The sequence below is a fragment of the Galleria mellonella genome, unplaced genomic scaffold (genome assembly GCF_026898425.1).
Source record: "Galleria mellonella isolate WM207_F2 unplaced genomic scaffold, CSIRO_AGI_GalMel_v1 utg65, whole genome shotgun sequence".
Classification (NCBI taxonomy): domain Eukaryota; kingdom Metazoa; phylum Arthropoda; class Insecta; order Lepidoptera; family Pyralidae; genus Galleria; species Galleria mellonella.
Genome location: NW_026442138.1, coordinates 10,217,615 through 10,243,604, shown reverse-complemented (window position 1 = coordinate 10,243,604; position 25,990 = coordinate 10,217,615). Strand labels below are relative to the sequence as shown.

The 25,990-nt window shown below is 33.9% G+C and overlaps 1 protein-coding gene across 2 annotated transcripts in view; it reads right to left on the bottom strand.

Moving 5' to 3' along the window:
* Positions 1 to 2,783: 2,783 nt before the first annotated feature.
* LOC113519868 (protein doublesex) overlaps positions 2,784 to 25,990 on the bottom strand; it is a 256,548-nt gene continuing 233,341 nt past the window's right edge. For both annotated transcript variants that reach the window (XM_052900661.1, XM_052900660.1), the window contains one exon: positions 2,784 to 9,820. The gene's annotated coding sequence lies outside the window, so the exon portion shown is untranslated. The remainder of the gene's footprint in view (positions 9,821 to 25,990) is intronic.

Sequence of the window (25,990 nt, the reverse complement as noted above, 5' to 3'; positions counted from 1 at the left end):
GGTAATATTTTTCTTTTGTCTATTAATCTGTTTTAAAAATAAAAAAAAAGGAATAATTGAAAGAATCTTTCCATTTATATGTAATTAATTTTAGAGAGTGTTTCTGTAATAATTTCAACAAATCTTAGCTACCTTTTCCTTAAGTTATATTGAAACAGATCACAATTAGCTGCCACGTGCTTGAGATTTTGTTCTTTGTCATGAGTACACCATGATCTACTATGAAAGGAAATTCCAAATTTTCGAACTCAATTTCATGTTTTCGTTCATACTGAAATCGGCTCACTAAATGGAGTTTAACACATACGTCTAAAGGAATAAATTTTTAATATTTTTAAACGGTAGGTATTATGTAATTTTAACTACAAATTTACGTTTCGTTTGGCTCCGTCATTTCAGAAAACATTTCATGGTAGATCCCCTGTAACTATGTATATACATAGATTTAGCATAACGAACTCATTGAATAACAACTTTTCTACCATTGTGTTTGATAGTTATCGAAGATGGCTGATTATATATTTTGACCTAAGAGATCGTGGTGTCGTAATTGGCCCGTGGTCGCACGACTACAAGGTATCTCTAGTGGCATGCAATAAACATGATCATGCAATATGTACATAAATTATATCAAAAGGTAAGTGAGCCATATAATTAATTTTCTCTGGAGTTATTTTTTTTATTGTATAATTTAGGTATTAATTATGAAAGATATGAATATTCGTTTTTAATGAACATTATACAAAATGTTTTGGCAAAGGAAATAATAGATACTTAAGTATTGAACAAAAACGATTGCGATGCGTTCTATAAATAAAAAAAAATCATTCTATAAATAAAAAACACATTTTGTAATAAAATAACAATTAACGCATCATCGTATTATGAAAACAGGCAATTGAATAACATAAAAATGATTGTTAATTTATCCATTCATCTGTAAAATAAGATTATATATATCGTTTGAACAAAATTATATAAAAAAAAAAATAATAGTTTCCCGCGCACGCGAACTTTACCTAGTGAATCCCATTGAAGTCGATGTATTTCTCAAAATTACATTATTTCCCCTTAATATCTAATCTTAAATAGCTTTGTTGTTAAATTTGTTAAGGTACACTACTGTGATGGATTGTCATTTATTATGTATTTAGTTTAGATTATATAGATAGAGTGTCTCCATACAAATTCTTCGCCAAAAACAGGTCAACTTTTTTATCTGTGTGCGTAAATAGGTTATATGAAAAAAAAAATAAGATTAAAAATAAAAACATTACAAAATTATTTAAAAGAACAAGATAAATATGTAATGATACTTATCTTTACTGAATACTTAGATTTATATCGGAGTATATATTTGAAATATAATTTTGTTTACAAATCATTAAAAATAGCCGCTTTTTTTATTAATATATAAAATCAATACATACATATGTATATTAATAATAATAAGAAAAAAATCTGTTGCCAATTCAAATTTAAAAAATCTACCAGATCTAGGAAATTTTTAAGCCAATTACTTGCAACACTAAAAAAAATGGCGAGTTGTTTGATTAAAAAAGTTAGCTATGGACAAGTTTTTGACGTGATGCTCTATCTATATAATCTAAGCTTAGAATCTAAGGTATTTAGGTAATGTGCCGTTAGGTTACTACTTACTAGAGAAGAAAATTGTAAGAATATTCAAATATTGTAAAATTTTGTTACACTTTTAGGAAGATTGTGATTTAAGCACCAAAAAGAATGGACGACCATATTTTTATTTTAAATTAGGTATACACCTACAAATTTATATATTTTTTTTTCATAGAATGTAGCTAAATAGGATAGAGCTTTGGCCTTTTTATCATGACGGAATAATGTTAGAAATTTAAATTTTAATATTCGAACCTACTTAAATTTTTAAATGGACTGGTAAAATTGGACAAAATTGTATTAAGTTACATTTTTTAATGTATTAGGTATATTTATCACAAATAAAATTGTGATGTGTCGTATCAATGAATGGGCGGAAGTTAAAGTCTAAATTGAAGTCCTTAGTACCCTAAATATTACAATGATAATCATAAATAAGTAGGGACAATATCTATTACTAACTTAATATTAATTAAAAGATCTTAAAATTACTAGGATTCATTCACAATTTACAACTAGTAACTAGGTACATTGTTAATTATAAAATTTCAGTTCTTAGGCTAATAATTATTAAAAATAAAAAACATTACACTTTTTCAGAATTTTAAAATGACGTAGGTAAAGCAGTTCATGAATGATTAAGACAGCGTTTCACTAAAGATGGTTCGTTTAGCCTAAATAGGCACTTTTTTACATTTTTGGGAATTTCTTAGACAGAATTTCTTAGGTCACTTTACCTAGAGCATTAGAGGAAGTCTGTAAAATTCTTGCCTGCTGCAAAAATTTGGTAAAAAAAAAAACTGTACGAGTGGTATCTATTTTTTGTTTAAATTCGAATGATATCTTTCGTGAAACACTTTTTAATAAAACAGTTTTTTATTAATGACTTTTTTTAATGTCACTTCTCAATTTTAATCATTATCAATGCTATAATCTTAATTTTAATAATATGAAAACTAATTAAACAAAAAGATACCTACCTATGTTAATATCATAAATCAGAAAACACGTAGACTCATTTTGAACATTATTCATTGTATTTAACCCAACATTTATATATTAAAAAACATAGGTACATAAGACTCAATACCGTATTTTTATTGAATTCTTGTTCCCTCACCTTGTTAGGAACAATAAAACGACAAACCTAATCTTAATTATTTATTATACATATACACAAGATATTTACACAATGAATTTAATATTAATGACATAGTTTCAATATGTTTGAAAATTTAGAACACGTTTGAAAGACACTAAAGATGATAAACTACAATGGACGCATTTAGTAAATGGAAAGGCAAAGGTACTAAGCTATACAGCCTATAATGAAAACTTTTGTATGGACGTGATGAGGTCGATATCCCGTGACTTTTTTATCAAAATCTGACAATGACGCTTAGTCCTGATTAATAATAATAAAAAAAAGTCATTACATACGAAAGAAAAACCCATCAAAAACAACCCAGAAACCTTATTTTAATTCCATTTAGCTAACAACAAGAACAAATTAAGTTAATGGACAAATTTGTTTTTATGTAGTATGTATTTAGCATGGAAATTATATAATTTCCATGGAATAATGGACGAATATATTTACAACTTAGATTATATAGATAGTGTCTCTATAGGAATGCTTCATTAGAAACATGTCAACACTTACATCTATGAGTGCGTGAATAGGGTTACCATAATATACATTTATTTCTCAGTATAGGTATGGGAGAAATTATTTTTTTTTTTTTTTTTTTTTTTTATAGAACTTAGAATGGCAAACAAGCTGACGGCCCACCTGATGGAAAGTGGTAACCGTCGCCTATAGACATGAGCAGTACCATGGACATAACAGAGTATACTGTTTCGCCCATGATACCCCCCATGCGTTGCCATTCCTGAGGACTCAGGTGTTATTCCTCTGTACCCAGTAAATTCACGCCATATCCCACCCTTCAAACCGAAACACAGCCATGCAAACACAACTGCTTCACGGTTGAAACACGAATGGGACAGAGGTACCCAAGCAATCGACTTTTGTACAAAGTCTCCCTCTGGTAATTATATTGTAAGAAAGAAAATAAACAACGCATAATGTATCGTACTGATGCTTATCTTTGCTGATTACTTTGATTTATATCCAAGTATAGTCTTGTTATATGTTTTTGTTTTAAAATAATTGAAAATGGTTACCATTTTATTTAATACATGTATATTAATTTATAATTAATTCGAACATATGTACCTATATTTATATAATACAAGAACAAATATGTAGTTCCCGATTAAAATTTAAAAAATCGACTTGGTCTGGGAACATTTTAATCTAATTACTTGCAACTCTGAAAAAAGCACGATTTGATTTAAATAAAAAAAAGTCAGCCAAACGTCAAATTATCTGACTAAATTTTTAAAAATTCTTGATCTTTGACGCTCTATCTATATAATCTAAGGTCTTCTATAATTACTACGTAAATATTCGTTGTCACTATAACTGGTTATCAGTTATAAAAATTTAAAAACATATATTCGAAATTTAAAATTTAAACAATTTTCCATGTTGTAAATCTTGACTAGCATACTCTTTTGTTTTTTGTTTCATGACGTAAACTAGTGATGTGAAATTAATTCTTATTTAATAATTATAAAGATAAGCCAATAGAAAATATTCCTTAATTTGAGATCCAATCCATTTATATAAAATAATTTTTAATTTAGACTTCTATAACATGTAGGATGAAACGTAAGTCCTATTAAACGTGCGTTCGAAACGAAAAATGTTATCGAAAAATGCACACTGATTATTAACAATGAATTAAGTAGTTGTTTTAAACACTATCGAAATAATGCTACATTCGAGTAAGTGATAGTTTAACAAGTGAATAGCAAAAATAGATTTAAAGATAAAAGTTTACAAAATGTCGGATGGAAATGATTTATTACGTCTGGATGGCCGTTTCATGGTTTTAATGTGAATTATATTTATACCATCTTTAGTAGAATTATGTAAATGTGTAAAAATAAAAAAAATATAAACATATACACACGGCGCATTTCAGACAATTTATAACATTCCTGAGTCTTTTTTACTAGGCATTTTATCTATATGTTTACTATTTAAAATATATTATTACTGTTTTAGTTTGGCTTATAATTATTGCCTAAAAGGTCTGCCACAAAGACTAAACCCATTATCGTAAGTTTGTAACGAAATTAATATTTTATTAACATATTACTTTTAATTTTAATTATAGCTCGAAGAACCGATATTAAATAGGGGGAAAAGGATCTTGAGTAGCGACCTCATAAAAGAAACCCAGCGCAGGACGACCCCCCACTAGATGGAGTGACAATTCAAATGTATTGCAGGGAGTCAATGGATACAGATGGTTGAGGACCGTTCCTTATGGCAATCTATGGGGGAAGCTTATGTTCATCAGGTATGAATATTTATAATTAGTTACCTACTCTTTGGAATATAGCAAACATACATACAGCCCAACAGTTTCTGTATAAGTAATGTATGGGGCCAACACACTAGGGTTTTTTTTATGAATGAAAATGGAATAGTAACAGTATACAATAGCTGGGTACCAATGGAGGATGAAATGAGGATGAAGGTAGGCCAGTTAGCCCATCGCGGCGAATTCACACAAATTAACTACGATGGTTTCCAGAGGGGACCACGTGGAGGTCGACCTTACAAGGTATATTGTTAACGATGGGGACAAACATCCCCATTACTAACAATCTCTTTCCCCTCTACACGCTAGGGTTGTCACGCACGAGCAACTTGTTTTCTTGGTGGTCGGTCTTAAAAATAGATGTAGTCAGGTTTTTGCATCCCTTATAAATAAATCTAGATTGCCCTTATTTTACACTAGTTGATTTTCACAGCATTGCCTGTATATAACCTATTAATATATCTGAACGTTTGTGAGGATAGATGGATGTTTACTACTATTTTTACAAAAACTACTGAATTGATTTGAATAAATTTTGGTTACATGGATAGCTTATATTTTAACTTAGGGCATAGATTGTTATATACACTGAAACACGCGGACGAAACCACGAGATACAGCTAGTCTGCCGACTATAAAAAGTGTGTTAGAAATAACCTACCCATATATAAAATTTCATTTAAATCCGTACTGCTTTTTAAGCGTAATTGAGTAACAAACATATTTAGAAATTTATATATTTTTAATATTAGTAATATGTCACAAATAAAATGAATGCATAAAAACTAACAAACATTTGACTCATACTACCAAGCACAACAAACATACCAATGTTTGTTCAAACACACCGCCAACATTGACCAACTAACAGATAAATATCGGACGACAATAAAACGGTACTAGACGATCCTTAACTACCTTACACAAGTACCTAATACAAGTTGTACATAATGTAGAGGGCGGCGCTACATACGCCCCGCCCGACGCCTGCGTGCCATTTGTACCAACCCCTAGCTTTTACATAGAAACGATTTATACGGGCCGTCAGACAGAAAGTCCTGTTACTGTCTCCATATAAATATCTTTTAAGTTGAATTTTCAAAAAAAGAATAATGAATTGTAGAATAATTCGTTATTTCAAAATCTGTGGTAATCTAATTATATATGTATAGGTTGGCTTTCTTAAATTTCATTTATTTTGATTTACCAAATAAAACGCGAATAAGTCGCGAGTTGAACTCATACGCCGAGAATTCCCATAGATATAAAGTAAAATAACCATGCAATGAGCATTTATTATACGATATAAATAACTTATTATAAATCATTCTACAAATTGCAATACATAAGTTTTGCTGCCAAATAATCTGATTCAAACCGACCTCTTAATTCTTCAATTTATTCGTACAATATTACATTAATAGAGGAAGTGCAGCATATTTGGAATACTGCAGGTAATTTGGAATACTTCCATATCTGAATCAATATAAACGCTATCTGTGTTTTTTTGAAGTAAACATAACGCCATTCGATATACGAAGCCATACATAGTTAAAATCAGGACACCATTTTGACATTCCGGCTACCAGCCCCAAAGAAACGAGACACATGTTTTGAAAACTTTTTCGGTAAGAATGCAATCCGTTGTAATCTTTACTGTAATACTTTAAATCTTTATTGTAATTATTTAAACAGCTAGTTGACCTTGTTAATTTAGGATATTACAATGGTTTGGTGAATATTTCTAGAATTAAAAATATGACATGGATTTTTAGGTAAGGTTGGTGTGTTGTTAATTTGGAATACCGAGAGTGAACATAATTTGGAATATTCCATATTTTATGCATATTTTATGAGTAGTAATAAAAAAGAATACTAGCATTAGAGGCGGTAAGCCAGCGAGATCGGCAGTAATTTCAAGTTCTTCTTATAAAAAAAAGATCTTGAGAATGTACAATTTAAAAAGAGTGATAAAGAAAACAAAACAAAGAGAAAATATTAAGAAAAAGAGCAAGAAAAAGATAGCAAAATAGACAAGGATCTGAAGAATCACTCTCTGTCATATTTCTTTATATGACAGAGAGTGATTCATCAGATCCGAACCCTAGGGCTATATCTGGAAATAACACAGACTCTTCCGACGATGTAGCAAGAGAGATGAGATGCAGTCCCTACTGACGAAGACGCTGCGTATATTTCTGTAACGGAAAATATAGCGAGAATAAAAGGGGTGAAGAATGGATACAGTATTTAATGTGCGAATTGTGGGTTCATGGTGCTTGTGGTGGTTATGAATCCGGTGTGTATACTTGTGATTACTGCAAGAGTAACTAAGGATAGTAAATTATAAATTCAAACTAAACACTGATCAGTGTTTATTGTGATTGATTATTGAAAAAGATTGATTATCTAGAGAACTAAAGATTAATAAAACTGTTACAAAGATAAGAAATCTATTCGTTTCTAAGAAAAAGTGTAAGCAATTGACAAAGAAAAAATGTGAATGTATTTTGGAATACTATATTCCAAATTACCTGCACTCTAAGTCAAATATAGTTTTTGGAGTTTTCTAGTTGCATAGGCATTTTTATAAAGATTCTGGTTTTTGTTATATTTGATTGTTCTCATTATTAAAGTTTAATACTTTGACAATAATTAAATGTTTTTTTTACCTACCGATCCCGTTCCTCTTTCAATTTATTCTCAAAAATCAAACTAGTATTCCAAATATGCTGCAGTTCCTCTATATATAAGAATGTTGTATAACAAATAATAATAAATATTTAAATTAAAACAAAAAGGTTATATCTACATATTTAGTGGTGTGCCTACTTTGAAAACTAGTGCTTGCAAGACGCGTCCACTAACATTTAGTATCAATCGACCCAATCGCGATGACAGTTCCGATATTCTATCGCGTTCCATCGCGCGTCGTGCTTTGCGCTTCGCCCGCCGGCCACAAAATAACATGCTATTTATTGCGTTTTTTATCGAATAGTTGTCGCTTTTTTTGGTATTACTACAGATTTAATGCAATTCAGATAGGAAACGAAATTATAATCTTTTTTTTTATATACTTATTAATTAGATATCCCTTTAAGACTATGATAGATAATAAATAATACCTTTTAAGCAAAGAGTTCTTGCCTATATTTTTGTGAGTCAATATTTTTTCCAATTTTTATTTAGAATCGATTGTTTTCCCAACCACTTATGAAAGAAAAAAGAAGAAAAAAGAAAATATTATCCCATATTTATTGTCACATACAGAAAAACAGTAACTTCAACCCTAACAAAACCAGTTATTTCGATTTAGTACCAAATTACTGAATCGATTTTATTAAAAGGTGTATAGGACCAATATGAAAGTATATCCTTTCAGATAAAAAAAAAAGAAATCTTTAAATCCATTTATTAATAGAATTATAATTGACTAAGAGAACTTCCTCCTTTTTTTGAAGTCAGTTGCAATTAAGTGTGACATTAAACTAATAGAAAAAAAAAGACAAAATTCCAGTTTCAATAAAAAGAATGTAAATAAAATACAAAAATAATTCTATTTGCAATAAAGCAATTTGAATCCATATATTTTTATGTAAATTGTATTTATCCCACTTTCTCCTGACTATGAATACAAAAGTGCAACATTGTAAATCTTTGGCCAGATCAAAGGCGACGTGTACCGATGCGCATGCGATGACAATGACCCGATGATTATATCGCTACCGACAGTACAAGTTAACCAATTAATCGTTTTAACTTATTTCATTTTCTTTTAAAAATCACAGTTTTTACGAGAATGACAAACAAGGTATGAACCTCGTGTTTAAATTATATATTTTAATCAGTATTTATCACCTAGTTATTAATAACGTGTTTTTTTACAATAACGGAAACAAGCGACGCGATTGTTCTGATGGTATGTGAAATAACCTATGGAACGACGGCCTTAAATATGTTACACTATCAGTAAAGGTAACTTGCTTCGTGACAAACGCTGAAAATCGAAGCAGGTAAAATTTTATTGTAGATATATTAATACATTTCGATTAGGTGAATGGAATAGTTGTTCATTTAATAATGATTAGTGTTGGCTATAAATGTCACGGGTGAAGAAAAAATGGTACGGGCCACAGTCTTGACAGACCTATTGCAGTTTAATTATAAGCCAATAAGCACATAAATAAGGTTGCCATCTGTAAAAAATTATATAAATAATGTTTACTTAATTCGTCTTTTATGTTTTGCTCGTTCACAAGTCTTAGATTGCACATGAGACGACGCAATTGCATTAAAATTGGTTGGCAATTGGATTAATTATTTTGTCAATAACTATCTCCGAAAATGGGATGTTAAAATAACTGTTATTAACTGTTATGCACCGGTGACTTTCATTTTAAGGATTGCGTTTAATTTTAAAATAGGTATATCACTATACGCCATCCATAGTAACGTTTTTAAAAAATCCAATGCGCACCAAAGTATAAATTAAGTATGACCATAAGTTGAAAAAATACGACAGTAGGAAAACTATCCGTATGACTTGTGCTCCCGTGGGTGTCTTCGATTAAAATATATTATACAGATTAACACTAATAAAGTCTTGTTTTCACATTGTAACGCGGTCCCACTGCGCAGCGTGTTGGGTGAAGACCGGGTGCTTATTGGTCTCCAGCGCTGTCTCCCGATGTAGAAGTGGACGGGGTTTCGGTGGGATCTTGCGCCATCTGAAAAATAAATAAATAAAATTTCAAAATTACATTTTTTTTTGTTGCTAGCTGTACCTATATTTATGAAAACGTTTCCTCTTAAACAATGTAAAATTGATACCAAAGAGAGACTTTGTACAAAAGTCGTTTGCTGGGGCACCTCTGTCCCATTCGTTTTTCAATTGTTAAATGTTTAAATGGAGCAAACCGCAACGCATTAGTAAAACTGCGTTCAAATCGGTTAAACCGTTTCTGAGATTAGCGCGCACAAACGTACAGACAAACAGATAAAAATTCTGAACAACGAGGTTTCGGCTTCTATTAAGTTTGTAAAGCAAATACAGTAGTTTTTCTTATATATCTTTTATGTACAGACAGTGATCAGTTACTATTTTATTATATGTATTGATTTAATCTACAATTCTCGTTTTTAGAATCGAATATTATTTCACTTGGACCTTAGTTGCAATAAGTCATTGTTATTAATGAATTCCGATCCAGTTTTTACCACTGTACATCATATAAACGGACGGACTACGTCAAAACGAGCCGATGTGAAACATTTTGAAGGCATGAAGTACCAATTAAGAAAACAAGTCATCGGTATCCCTTTTATTGTATCAATGATTCGATAGCCTTCCAGAATTGACACGACAAGAGAATTTATTGCGACCGTCTCGAGGCACCTAAAAAGATATATTTCTGATCGACATGCGGACGTATTTTTCGTATTTAAGGTGTTTTTTTTTTAATGTTAATACACTCTTATAGGGGGGAAAAGATTGGTAGTAATGGGGAGGTTAGTCCTCATATACCCTATCAGGTCGACCTCCATGCGGTTCATCCTGTAAACTATAGTAACTAATTTATCGTTAAATACGTCATCATCGATGGGCTAACTGACCTGTCTTTTCATCTTCACGAATCATCCCTCACTGTTGCCTTGGCAATATATACCGATAGCACAGGCAGGGTTACCATTTCATTATCATCCATTAAAAATACACTTTTATATAGATATGTTAGTATAATATATATCTTAAACATCACTACGAAATTTGGTATACACATACTACCTACACAGGATGGAGAAAGACTATGTTTTTATCCGATCACGTAGAGAAAGTCGCCGGTAATATATGTATGTACATGTAATCTTAAATAATCCGATAGCCAACTTGATGGATAGTGGCATGAACAACACCATGGAAATGGAAGAATAAATACAGTGATACCAAAGTTTTATGCGTCCGTACCCTGTAATTCCTGCGACATTTCTCTTCGAACCGAAACACGGCCTTGCAAGTACTGATTCTTGGCAGTAGACACGAGTAAAGTCTCCACTTTGTTTCAGAAAATATTAAGTATCCTATCTACTTAGATTATATAGTTAGAACTTCGAAACTCAAAAACGGAGCAACTTTTTGTCAGCTAATTATCAAATTAGATGACTCGTTCCTTTATTAATGTTCTATATATTTACACACATAATGTATCTTGACGTATCTATATTTAATTATTTAATAAATAAAACGAGTTTTTACCTATTAAAAAAATATAAAACAAGATAAATATAGAAGGCATAAAGGAAACACACATAATTATTTATCACGCAAAAATGTATAAAAAACTTGACCTGCTTTTCACGAAGCATTTGTATAGAGATACTCTATCTATATAATCTAAGCCTATTTATCAGCTATTTGTAATTGTGCTAACGGGTTTTGAATAATATGCCCCTTTAATGAACATATTCCGAATTACTGATTTGATTCGCTTAGAACCATACTCGACTGTGCGTGGGATGGTTCACCGGATATAAGAACATTTCTACATATTTGTTGGTTGCCAATTTACTACATATTTGTAAGTTGGAATGTCTTTGCTCTGTAAGCTTATGAAACCTTTAAATTGATCGTGTTAAAATGTAACAGAATTCAAAAGTAACTAATAGACTTAATTATATTTGACAGATTTGGTTGAAATGATATACAAACTCACATTGACCTATCTATTTATGTAAATATGTTTATAAATATTATACTTTTTTCCTGAAAACCGAACTCACTCAAATATAAAAAAATCCAAATTCATCGTTCTTAAGTAAAGCATAAACAGAATTTTTGCATTGTAATGGTTTGCATTGGCAAGTTACACTAATATATAGAAAAATCTAGAATGTTGATAGTATTGAAATTTGAATTGACGAATTCCAATATCGATCTATTGGAATTAAATTCAAGAGTACCCCCACAGGTAATTTTATTTACCAATAATAACTACCTACATGTGATTTGTAATACGAATAAATGTATATTTTACATGTATTATTAATTATAAAGTATTATTTTCTTTTTTACTTATACATTCTTCTTTACTTGTATGTTGCACAGCTTGATATAAATTTTCACGAATATGCAATATATATAAATTATTGAATTAATATAAAAAAAACTGTAGCAAAGCAGTAATTAGACATGTAAAAGCTTGAGAAGTAGTTGGTATATTTTCATCATGTTCATTATCATCAATTTTGCTACATGAAGGCAGTAGTTTGCCTACACGTGCGAGCGAGTAGCTAGTCGGTCAAGCGTTTGTTTGGTTAACCGAATGTTAAGGAAAGTGGCAGATTTAAATAGTAATTATAAAAAAAAAAGACTATAAACTATAGTATACTTTCAGGATGCAACAGGCTTCAAGAGGTCACGCCACGTGAATATCACAATAGCGCCGATCTATTTTAATCTACTCGTTTAAAACCACACTACATATATAAGGTATCGCTTGGGAGCGATGAATATGAAATGCCTAGGAGGTACAGGGAATTCTGAACACAGTAGGTACGTCTTTGATCAAGATAGGCACAAAACAGCAAAATGTTGCACGGCGGTTCGCGGTAGACATTAGACTGAGCCGACCATTTTTTTCTGTTTGTTTTAAGTTAGGGGATTGGGTAGAATATAATGCGATTTGAGGGTAACACAATATTTATAGATATGTGATTTAAATAGAAACTTTCGGATAATCGACGCTCTACTGTAATTAAACTGTGTATTAAAAATTAAATAAATACTAATAATTTTACCAGAGGGAGACTTTGTACAAGAGTCGATTGCTTGGATACCTCTGTCCCATTCGTGTTTCAACCGTGAAGCAATTGTGTTTGCATGGCTGTGTTTCGGTTTGAAGGGTGGGATATGGCGTGAATTTACTGGGTACCGAGGAATAACTCCCGAGTCCTCAGGAATGGCAACGCATAGGGGGTATCATGGGCGAAACAGTATACTCTGTTATGTCCATGGTACTGCTCATGTCTATAGGCGACGGTTACCACTTTCCATCAGGTGGGCAGTCAGCTTGTTTGCCATTCTAAGTTATATAAATATAATTAGTGCATTCAATCAATTCGTTACAAATAAGTCTTATCCGGCCTAGATTTATAGTTTCGTCTGAGTTAGCATAGATTAGAATCACTCATGCCCATAAGGTATGAGGCAAAATTGTTGTATTACTAATTAAATTAATTATTTATACTCGTTGACTTGAGTTATGGGATAATTAATTAGCCGTTAAGATTAAATTAATATTACATTTATAAAGAATTGTAACTACAAATAGACTATATAAGGTTTGAGGGAAATTAATTTATTATGAAGCATAGCTTGGATAAGAAGGACGCAGAATACACTTAAAAAAATATATCCGGCGAAGTACGAGTTGGTCACACAAATGGGAGGTTCTGTATATGTAAATAGGTTTTAATTAATATACAGAACCTTTTTAATACCCCAGTCGGTCTTCTCCAACAGAAAACTTGGAGTTGTATTTACGTGTGTTTATTCTTTTATTTATCACACATTATTAATTCATAACTCCGTCAGTTGTAAACCGATTTAAAAAATTCGGTTTTTATCTAAAAGAATTTACTTACAGACTGGAACCATAGAAATTTTTATCAAAATCGGTTAAGTAGTTTAGTTTTTAAATCAAAAGAACTTGGTTTGCCACAAGTGAAGTATTTCCTTGTGGAACATAATCTTAAGTAATTGAATTTTCGTATCATGAAATTTCTGTTCTAATGCTTTCTTTATAGTGTGTTTGTTTGTTATCTTATAGTGCCTTAATAGCTTAATTATTAACTATCAAGTTTAATATACACGTACTATAAGGGATGGAGAAGGATATAGGCTATTTTATTTATCCTAGTCAGTAAATATATCTCGGTCACGAGGACGAAGCCGCGAGTAAAAGCTAGCAATAAAGATTCCTAGTTTTATGTATCATTAATGAATGGCCATAGCAAAGGGAGGCATTGAAAATCAATGCTTTACCTTCAAAGGCCCAATGCCCTACCAAAAAATTAAAGTCCTCAAGAAAATTAGACAGTTTCGATTTTTCGAAGTCACTTAATTATTAATTCTGTCCTAATAAAAACTTCTTTTGTTTTACCTCAAACTTGTGTCTAGCTACGGCCCTGCATTGATAACTTTTATATTTTTTTATACAACTTAGAATGACAAACAAGCTGACGGCCCACCTGATGGAAAGTGGTAACCGTCGCCTATAGACAGGAGCAGTACCATGGACATAACAGAATATGCTGTTTCGCCTATGATACCTTGCCATACCTGAGGACTCAGGTGTTATTCCTCTGTAAATTCACTACCATATCCCACCCTTCAAACCGAAACACAGCCATGCAAACACAACTGTTTCACGGTAGAAACACGAATGGGACAGAGGTGGCCAAGCAAATGACTTTTGTACAAAGTCTCCCTCTGGTAAATTATTCTATATACTTGTTACTATAACATACTGTTACAGTATATGTACCTATTCAAAGTAACAATCTGTTGAGTGGATGCTGGCACGTTCATAACTAAATAGAGGGAATTCGACTCTGATTATAGGTGCTGCGAGACACCGCCGCTCATCATTTGGGTAGCATTTTTTAACAATTATTTTTCTTATTTTTCTCTTATAAAATGATATATTTAAATATAATTGTGACTCTGTAGGTATATTATTTTTAACTAACTGTTGAAGAAAAAAGGGTAATGTTTTTCGAGCGTGTGATGTAAAATCGCGAAATATAAAGTGAAAACAGCTTGTTGGAACATACTCGTAAACTAATTGTAAACAGATTCCTCAGCATTGTGAGCGTACTATGGTATAGATTAGCTCGAAGCACTGATGACCGATGGGGAAGAAAGTGACGACTACGTACGGGAAGACGTAGTGTAGGGCGACCCCCTGCTAAATGAACTGAGGACCTTAAATACATTGCAGGTAGTAAGTGGATGCAGGTGGCTCAGGACCGTTCCTTAAAGCAGTCTGTGGAAAAGGCTATGTTCAGCAGTGGACAGACAGTGGCTGAGATGATGACGATGATGATATGGTATGGATACATTACACACAACAATGCTATACAATAAATATAGCGATTATGAACTTTCAAAATATACAAACTGATATCGGAATTAATAGTATACTTTTTTATTATTATTTCTTCTAGTCAAACTGAACATATTAATGTTTTCTCACTATGATCATTTCTTGTAATTGTCTGTATCTATAATATGTTTACTATTGTAATCTTTTGAAGGTAACAATAAAGAGTATCTATCTATTTATATCAACTTAAAGAAATAGGGGTAGAGAGACAAAAAAATTTGATCCTTCTATATAGTAATACATGGGACAGATAAAAGAAACACTAGGTGTCATGTCGTATAGGAAGATCAAAGATATGGCCTGAGATAGAACTGGCTGGAAGAAGATGCATTTTTTTTTACACAACTTAGAATGGCAAACAAGCTGACGGCCCACCTGATGGAAAGTGGTAACCATCACCTATAGACATGAGCAGTACCATGGACATAACAGAGTATACAGTTTCGCCCATGATACCCCCCATGCGTTGCCATTCCTGAGGACTCGGGTGTTATTCTTCTGTACCTAGTAAATTCACGCCATATCCCACCCTTCAAACCGAAACACAGCCATGCAAACACAACTGCTTCACGGTTGAAATACGAATGGGACAGAGGTAGCCAAGCAATCGACTTTTGTACAAAGTCTCCCTCTGGTAGTTTAGTATGAATTAGTTGCACCGACAAGAGGGAATTCTTAAATGAAAAAAAGAAAGAGAGAGCTTTTATCCGCGATGTCGTCCTCGTAACCGGGATACGTTCATTGACCAGAATAAAAAGTAGACTATATCGTTCTCCATCCTATGTATTCCTAGTACTTGTATATTTAATTTCATAGTGATTGGTTAAGCAGCAGGGCGCTATAAGGTAACAAACAAACAAACTGACTTTCACATTTATTTATTTTTTTTTTTTTTTTTTTTTTTTTTTTTTTTCTCTCTGGCAACACTGCCGATAACAGTCTTTGTCAGTTGGCTCTTATTTATTTATTGTTTTTAATTTATTACTTGTGAAATAACGATACTAGTGTATATAATCAGTGAGTTTTGGTCATAAGTAACGTCGATTGTTGTTGGTGTGTAAATCTGTGATTTCTTTGTGACAGAAATCTACGTTACAAAATTTGTGGGACCGCCAACTGTCAAAGTATTGGTAATTTACAATAGAAGTCTTGGATTTCTATTGACTCCTTTAATAATTAAATACAGTTATTACACTTCACTATTACTATATCCATTTACAAATAAACAATAATATTAAAGTCAAATATTCGATAGTGAAGATCGGTTATTGTTGAGAGGAAAAAAAAAAAAAAAACTACCCACTAACATAAAATATTATTGCAATAATTACAGCTCATAAAATTTATTTATTATCATATTGATAATATATTCCAAATAGCTGTACGAAACTAAACTTATGTATTTTATTAAATAACAATACAATATTAGTAATCCATAGCCATTGCTAGATATCATATGACAAATTAAGACATATTTACTGTAGTGGTAATATATAAGATTAATTATTTTTTTTTGTAACAGTATTGGTATTTAAAGTTTTTACTAACAATATTTATTTATTTATTTATTATTAAATTTCACTAAAATTCTCATCTCCCCTCTTAAGGAGAGGAGATGGCAACTAACCCCCGGCAGAAGCACAGTCGGCCGGGGTTCAGGGCCCCAGGGAGAGAAACCGGCGTACAATGCGGGCAGAATCTAAGAGCACCGCTTTCTGCATCTTTCCCGGAAGTGAACCGCCTCTGAATCCCAACCGTCTGAGATGTTGTTCGAGACTGGTTGGGATAAGACCGTTCACCGACATAACGATTGGGATGATTTCGGTAGATGTCACCCCCCACATTTCGGTCACCTCGTGAGCCAGGTCGAGATATTTTCTCTTCTTCTCGGTTTCGGCTTTCACGAGGTTCTCGTCATGCGGTATGGTGACATCCACCAAAAACACCCTCGAGAGTGCCCGATCCATCACCACGATATCAGGTTTGTTCGCAAGAACGGTCCTGTCCGTGATGATGGATCGGTCCCAGTAGAGCCTTACGCTGTCGCTTTCGAAGACCGGCTGGGGCTCATACTTATAGTACGGCAACCTCTCATTCGCGAGGCCGTACTTCAGAGCTAGCTCTTGATGGAGTATTTTGGCTACCTGGTTGTGTCTGTGCAAGTACTCAGTGTTGGCAAGAGCTGAACAACCCGAAAGCACATGTCTGAGTGACTCTCCGGGATGGCGACATGCTCGACAGATGTCCTCAGTGCCATCCTTCAGAATGTGCTTTCGGTAATTGTTCGTCTTAACCACCTGATCCTGTATTGCACAGACAAAACCCTCGGTCTCTCCGAAGAGATCACCGAACTGTAGCCAGTGCACGGAGGTCTTCGTGTTTACGTACGGCCCGTGAAGGGCTTTGAAGAACCTTCCGTGCAACTCCTTCTCTTTCCATACGGCCTCCCGCTGAGAGGTACCCAAAACTTCGGGTTTTCGCCAGTCCTCTTTAGCCAGAGAAAGAGGGGTGAATCCTTTGTCACATTCTATGACCTCTCTATGCAAACCCTCGTCTCTTTTCTCCAGAAAATATGTCCTGAGGCTGTCAATCTCGCGGTTGTGCATGGTCTTAACGCTTAACAAGCCTCGACCACCAGCTTTCCGCGGGATATACAGCCTCATGACTGACGATTTCGGGTGATGCATTCTATGGAGGGTCATAGTTGTGCGGACTTTCCGATCCACGGCTTCGAGTTCGGTTTGAGACCATCTGAGCACGCCAAAAGTGTAAAGGAGTACGGGTATGACCCAGCCGTTATAAGCTCGGATTTTATTGGCGCCCGACAAAGAACTTTTCAGTACTCTTGTAAGGCGCGCAAAAAATTCCTCGCGGACTGACTGTTTCATATCCGTCTCCTTCACACCGATGTTTTGTGACATGCCCATATACCGGTATGTTTCAGCCTCGGAGAGGGTTTTAATATTAGAGGGATCTGTGGCGATCCCTTCAGTTTGAGTGACCCGTCCCCTCTGCACATGGAGGACCGCGCACTTGTCTATTCCGAGCGCCATCCTAATAGAGCTGCTATAATCGTTTACGATATTTAGCAGCTCCGTCAGGCGTTCGATGCTCGGAGCTAGCAGTTTCAAGTCATCCATGTACAGAAGGTGAGACACTCGTGTACCTCCTCTCCGATACTGAAATCCAGTCCCCGAATTCTCCAGTAAAGTACTGAGTGGATTCAGGGACAGGCAAAACCAAAGTGGACTCAAACAATCGCCCTGGAATATTCCTCTCTTTATCTCTATCCGGTCAGCGGTATCCGTCAATCGCTCGCCCTGGATAGTCAGGATCGTCGTCCACTGCCTCATGCATGCCTCCAAGAACACTCGAACTGTACCGTCGATCTTGTACAGCTCGAGTATCCTCCGGAGCCATGAATGGGGCACGGAATCGAACGCCTTTTTATAATCTATCCAGGCGGCGGAGAAATTCCGACGGTTCCGCTTGACCACGTGGCCAGCGACAGCATCAATGAGGAGCAGCTCCTTCGATCCGCGGCTACCGCCCCTGCATCCGTTCTGAGCGCTAGATATGATCTTATTCTCGTACACATGACGAGAGATCTTAGCGCTCAGAACGGATGTTAACGTCTTATATATTGTCGTAAGACAAGTAATGGGGCGATATTTAGATGGATCCGCGGTATCGTCCGTCTTAGGAGCTAAATGAGTGATCCCGGTTGTAAGGAAGTTCGGGAGCGTCCTGTTTTCGAGGGCACTCTGGAATTGCACGGCTAAGGTCGCATGGCTGGCCGAGAACGCCTTTAACCAGTAGTGCTGCAATCCGTCGATCCCCGGACTTTTCCAGTTCGGAGCCCGACGAATCGCGGCAACCACGTCTTCCTCCGTAATGGCAATGGCGTTCATCGGCGTTATTCGAGCACATGCTTCCTCAACATCGTGCATCCATGCGCCCTCCTCATGTTCCACAGGTTCAGACCACAGCCGTCTCCAGAAGGCGACGAAATTAGCTGTTTCGGGTCTTTGTCCTGTGGGCTGTAGTTTTGGGCGCTCCAAGTTCCTATAAAACTTCCGTTGATCACTCATAAAGAGGCGATTCTGTTGATACCTCTCAACCCTCTCAGAGTACCGTCGGAGTCGCTTCCCCCATGCAGCGATCTTCTGCTTCAGTTCATCTATGCGCTCCGTAAGTTTGTGCCCGAAGTCCGGCTGGAACAGACGTACACCTGTCCCAGCAAAGGCCTCTTTTACGGAGCGCATAATTCTCGGGCGTGTGTTGCCCTCCCTGAAGCAGAGCAGTCTACCAATGAGGACTCTGGCCTGGGCGATCCGTCGTTCAATCCTTCTTTTCCAGGCTGGTTTCATATTATCCCTTTGGATATTACGTCCAGCCCGGGGCATTTTTGCGCCGGTATATCGGCATACTGCCAACGCAGCGCCAAACAGGATTGAACTCGTCTCTCCCAGGTCACCGCTGCCCTCAAGGTACTGAGGCAGCAGTCCATTTGTGGCCTCAATGGCATCCCGCGTCGCCACATTTGGATATATCCGGGGAAGCTTCGGTCTCTCTTCGAGGGGAGTTCTTCGGATCTCTAGAATCGCCTCCTCTAGTATGCTCCTCATATGCTCTATATCCTGGGAAGTTGTTCCGTCCGCATCCGCTTCTGAAAGCGTTTCGGCAACCACCTCTACGCTAGGTAGCACGTCTGAGATGGGTTGCTCTACGGTCGCGGAGTTTGCTTCTGGAACAACTTCACTTCGCAATCGTTCGAGTTCGGTCGCGCTAAACATACCAGAGCGCTGTATGTACTTATTTATTGTATTATTTTATTGAAGGGAAATAGCGCACTTTCAACACTGTATTTCTTCTATTGAATAATATTCATTGTTGTCTTGTTTCGTAGATATTTAACATAATAATTAAAAATGATGTCCCGCAGAGCATGTGATCTTGATGCTAAGCTCAAGGTGACACTCTTAGAGTTAAAAAAATCCAATGAATTAAATAAGGCCTTATTACAGGAACGAGATGAAAGTGAGATTGAAATTAAGTTGATGTCTGATAAATATGTGGCTCTGAAGAATGACATAGTGAAGATCAGTACAGACTTTGAAGTTCTACATATCGAAAAAGAAAAACTTCAAGAAATTGTAAATAAATATGATCTGTGCAGAGACACATATGAGTCAGCATTGCAGAAAATCACTCATCTAGAGCGGCACCTTGAGGAAGTTCAATCACAAAACAAATCTTTGTTGGATCACAGGCGGTTGAGTAGTTATAACGAGACCATGGATCTGTATACAGAAATGTTAAATACTACTAGTGATCAAACATCTGCTCTGCCCCTTGTGACCATAGATTTGACCAATACACCAAGCTCCTATAGTCCTAATAAAGTACCTATTAATAGTAGTAAGAAGTTAAAAAAATATGTAAAATTAAATAAATTTATTCGAAAATCAGAAAATTTAGTGAAAAGTCATAAAAAGTGTTTAAAATCAATTATTACTAGGAAGCAAAAAATTGACTTATCAATAGAATTAAATAATTGTAAAGAAAAAATATATAACAAAGATTTAGAAATAGATGAATTATCACAAAAAATTAAACTATTAGAGAACTCGTTGTCCAATTTATCTTTGAAATACGAATCAGCTAAGAATGAAATACATGAATATTCTGATCAGTTGGATAATTTAATAAAATTAGGTAACTACAACGTGGAGCGGTTTGTTTCTCTTACGGATAGATGTCACTGTAATTCACCAGAGTCTGATAACTATATCCAACCGTCCCACCATAATCAGTTGAACATTGATATCTCATCCGTCACGGAGCCAGACGTTTCATGTTTACCCACACGAAACAGTACAAAAGTAAATAAATGCAGCACTGTACATGAAACCATCAGGAGAACAATTGTTTATTCAGATGAATTTGGCAAGGATTTAGGTAGTTTATTATCGAACTGCCTCTCGCAACAAGTAATAAATAATTGTTTTCCGGGATCAGGTATATATAAGATTATAAAAAATATAGTAAATGAAAAATATGATATTCACACGACCCTAGTAATAGCGTTAGGGAATTGTTTGCATATGCGTAAATCTGATATAGTTAATTTAATAAAATCATTATATAATATAGTGGAGCTTGGTATAGGTAAAATATTATTATGCGCATTTCCCTACTCTCAATCCCTGACTAATGAACAGAATAAGTTCATTTATAGTATAAATAATTTAATTTATTCGATGACATATCATTGTAATGATATATTTTATTTTGAAAGTAACAAATTTGTTACAAATTATTATATGACGGGAGGTAATTTTTATCTTCCTAAAAAACAAAAAAAGACTATTGCTAGTTTACTAGCGTATAACATTTATGATCCCATTATAAGTAGTATAACGGGTTTAATTAGTAATATTAGTAATTATACTAATAATGTGACATGTGTTAATTTAAACTAACATCTACGACATTGGTTAAGCCACAGGATATGGTCATTATTCATCAAAATATTCGTGGCTTCTCCAGCAAAGAATTAGAATTAAGTCTTTTCTTAGAATCTAACAATGTACGGGTGTTATGTCTGACAGAACATTGGCTTAAACAATATGAAATAATTTGTCCTTTTGAACATTATAATATAGCTAGTTTTTTTGCTAGGAACAATGCCATTCATGGCGGGTCAATTATTATTTTAAAAAATGATGTAGAATATAAAAACCGTCAAGACATTGTAAATATTTCTATTGAGCAAACAATTGAACTATCTTGCGTAGAATTAGTTACTTGTATAATAATTTGCGTTTATCGTCCGCCATCGGCTTGTTTTGATTCTTTTGAACTGGCTATGGAGGAAGCATTGAGACGAGTCGCACGGAGGAATAAAACATTATTTGTATGTGGCGATTTTAATGTTGATTTATTATCGGAATGCTCAATAAGCTTAAGATTGATTAACTTATTTAAATCATTTAATTTGCACAATCTTACTAGGGTCGCAGGAAATTCTGCCACTTGTATAGATAATGTTTTTTGTAATTGTGAAGTAAAGGTGAAAATGAATTTCGACTGTCTTGGATCTGATCATTACGGACAAAAAGTTATAATTGAAACCAAGGGATCCAAAGGGACTCAAACAATTACATGCAGACAAATAACACAAAAGAATTTGGCACGTTTTAAAAATAAAATTGAACATAAAATATCTAGTGTCATAGTACCTCAATATGACCCGGACATTGTATGTGAACATATTTTTAATTTAATTGAACATGAAGCTAGCAGTGAATTTAAAACAAAAACATTTTCAACTAGTGTAAAATCAAAGTTTTGTGACTGGGCCACGTTTGGTATTTATAAGTCTAGGGCTAATCTTTACGAACTTTACGAAAAACGAAGCTATATATCCGATCCCTTATTTCATGAACATGTAAAATCTTATTCGAAAATATTTAAAAAGGTTTGTCATACAGCTAAGTCTCTCTATTTAGGTAAAATAATAACTAAATCTAAAGATAAAATAAAAGCCACTTGGAAAGTAATAAATAGCGAAACTGGAAAAGTTAATTTTCAAAATAGCAAAATAGCTTTAAATATTAATAACAAATTGGTAAATTCCGACACAGAGGTCGCGCATACATTCGAATCTTATTTTACTAATATTCCATTAATTACGACACAGGCTCTAAAATCTTCCCCGTCTGCTGCTGAAACTTTACTAACAGACAATGTTAGCAAGTCATCAGCTGTATTTAACTTTAGACATACATCATCAGTAGAAATAATGAAAATATTCAAACAACTTAATAATAAAAAAACAGAGGATCTATGGGGTATATCTGTTAAAATACTGGATAGTATAATGGAAATTATTGCGCCCTCTCTTGCTTTTATTTTCAATAAATGTATAGATGAAGGTAAATTTCCTAACATAATGAAAATTAGTAAAATCATACCGCTTTTTAAATCTGGAGATAGGAGTGACCCAATAAATTATAGACCTATATCCATACTCCCAGCACTCAGTAAAATTTTTGAAAAAATAATCCTTATGCAACTTGTCAGTTATTTCAATTTAAATAATTTAATCCACAATAGTCAATTCGGTTTTTCCAAAGGTCGTTCAACTACAGACGCAGGTGCAGAGTTGCTTAGACACGTATTTGCTGCATGGGAAACCAAAATGGATGTGATAGGTGTTTTTTGTGACCTTTCTAAGGCTTTTGATTGCGTTGATCATAATACATTGCTAAAAAAACTTGCTTTTTATGGCGTCAAAGACAATGCTTTAAATTTAATAAAATCTTATCTATCTGATAGAATACAGAAAGTGAAGATTAGCAACGCTACGTCTGACGGGTCACTTGTGCAAATGGGTGTACCTCAAGGATCTATTCTCGGTCCATTTTTATTCCTAGTTTACATTAATGATCTCCCATATGCCATGCAGGATAGATGCGGCATAGTATTGTTTGCAGACGATACTTCATTGATTTTTAAAGTTAATAGAATGACTAATAATTATGACGATGTAAATAGTGCTTTGCGGCGTCTCCTGCACTGGTTTACAACTAACAATCTTATGTTAAACGCTAAAAAAACAAAATGTGTTAATTTCTCTCTATCTAAAAGTTTTAATACTAATTGCAATATTAAATTAAATGACGAATCTCTCGAATTTATAGAATCTACTGTCTTTCTAGGAATCACACTAGATAATAAAACACAATGGGGTGCACAAATTCAAAGCCTTGCAGCGAAACTAAGTTCAGCAGCTTTTGCCGTGCGTAAAGTTAGACAGTACACTGATACTGATACTGCTAGATTAGTCTATTTTAGTTATTTTCATAGTTTACTCTCTTATGGAATATTACTATGGGGAAAAGCGGCAGATATTAAGAATATATTCATATTACAAAAACGTGCCGTTCGAGCGATCTACTGTATGAAGAGTCGTGACTCATTAAGAGAGAAATTCAAAGAGGCAAATATTCTCACCGTTGCTTCTCAATTTATATATTCAAATATTCTATATGTTCATAAAAATCTTGACTTATTTCCAAAAAACAGCAATATTCATAATATTAATACTAGATTTAAAGACAAACTTGCTGTCCCCAAGTATCGTTTAGAAAAAGTTAATAGGTCTTTTATGGGAATAGGTATAAAAATTTACAATAAGATACCAAAGGATATGTTGGAATTACCCTTAAATAAATTCAAAACATCTGTTAAATCATATTTACTGAGCAAAGCCTATTACTCACTAAACGATTACTTGAATGACGAGTGTGCATGGCAATAGTTGTTCATGCACTGAATTTTCATTTAATGTTAGACATAGACACCTATATAAATATACATTGTAAATAAACTGGCTTTAAAAAAAAAAGTAATTCAATTGAGTTTCTTGCCAGTTCTTCTCAATTGGATCTATATACCGAACTGGACGGTAGGGTAAATATAAAATTATAATGTAAAAATTTGACGTTCATAAGCGGCTAAAATGTCCTACATGAATAAATGATTTTTGAATTTGAATTTGAATTTATTATAATATTACTAGCGGCCCCGTACGTGCTTCGCTGCGTATAAAGTGAAATAATAAAATAAAAATATTTTAAATGGCCGCATAAATGACATAACAACATGCTTGTACTGTCAACACTGAAAAAAAATTTCTATTTGACAGCACAATCCCCATCTTAAAAAAAAGTTTGAATTTGACACAAAAATCCCCATTATCAAAGTGATAGAGCCATTTATTGAATTCATTTGTTACAAAAAATGTGATAAATGAAGAACGGCTAGACCGATTTTGTGCAAACTTCACATAAACCATCTACTAAATAGTCCGAACAAACCCTAAACATTGGGGAGAAAGGGATTGTTAGTAATGGAGACTGAGAATCCTATTGCTAGCAATATACCCAACCAGGTCGACCTCCTCGCGGTTCTCCCTGGAAACTATCATGGTTAATTCCTTATGAATTCATCGTGATGGGCTAACTGGCCTATTTTCATTCTCATCTATCACCCTTCACTGGTGCTCCGCCAGCGTATCACGTTAGCGCAGGCGGGGTTACCATACCATTTTCACCCATAGAAAAAAAAAAACTCTAAACATTTGGTTTGGATAGATGAACCCGTTCTTGAGTTATAAAATTACAACAAAAAGTGGCATTAATTTTTATATACGAGTATATATTCGGTAAACGACTTAATAGTAGTGGACAATCTTCTAGTGTTGGCAGTTACATACATACTAATGGTAGTGAAAAACAAAAATAAACAAAATAATTCTAATAAAATAACCAGTGATATGGACTTCATCAAAACGACACCTAGTTCAGTAAAATAATTAATAAATTAATAGTCTCAATTTGCATAGTTACTTAGATACTTCTTTCATTTACAACTTACATTTCATATGTTAGTCTTTGTTTGATAATTGACTTATATGGCTAGGCAAGTAGTTTCTTATCCAGTACTTTAAACACATACAAAATGGACCGTTCACACACATAAATAAAGCGAGGTTTTTGCACACAATTCCTTGGTTGCATGAATGCATATAGTGAGCTTGTAGCGAATTGGTCGTTGCTTTATCAATTATCAATCGATATAGACAACTGTGATAAATGAAAAAAATAATAAATGAGAACAACTGTCATATAAAAGATTTATTTAATATATAATTTAAAAAATACT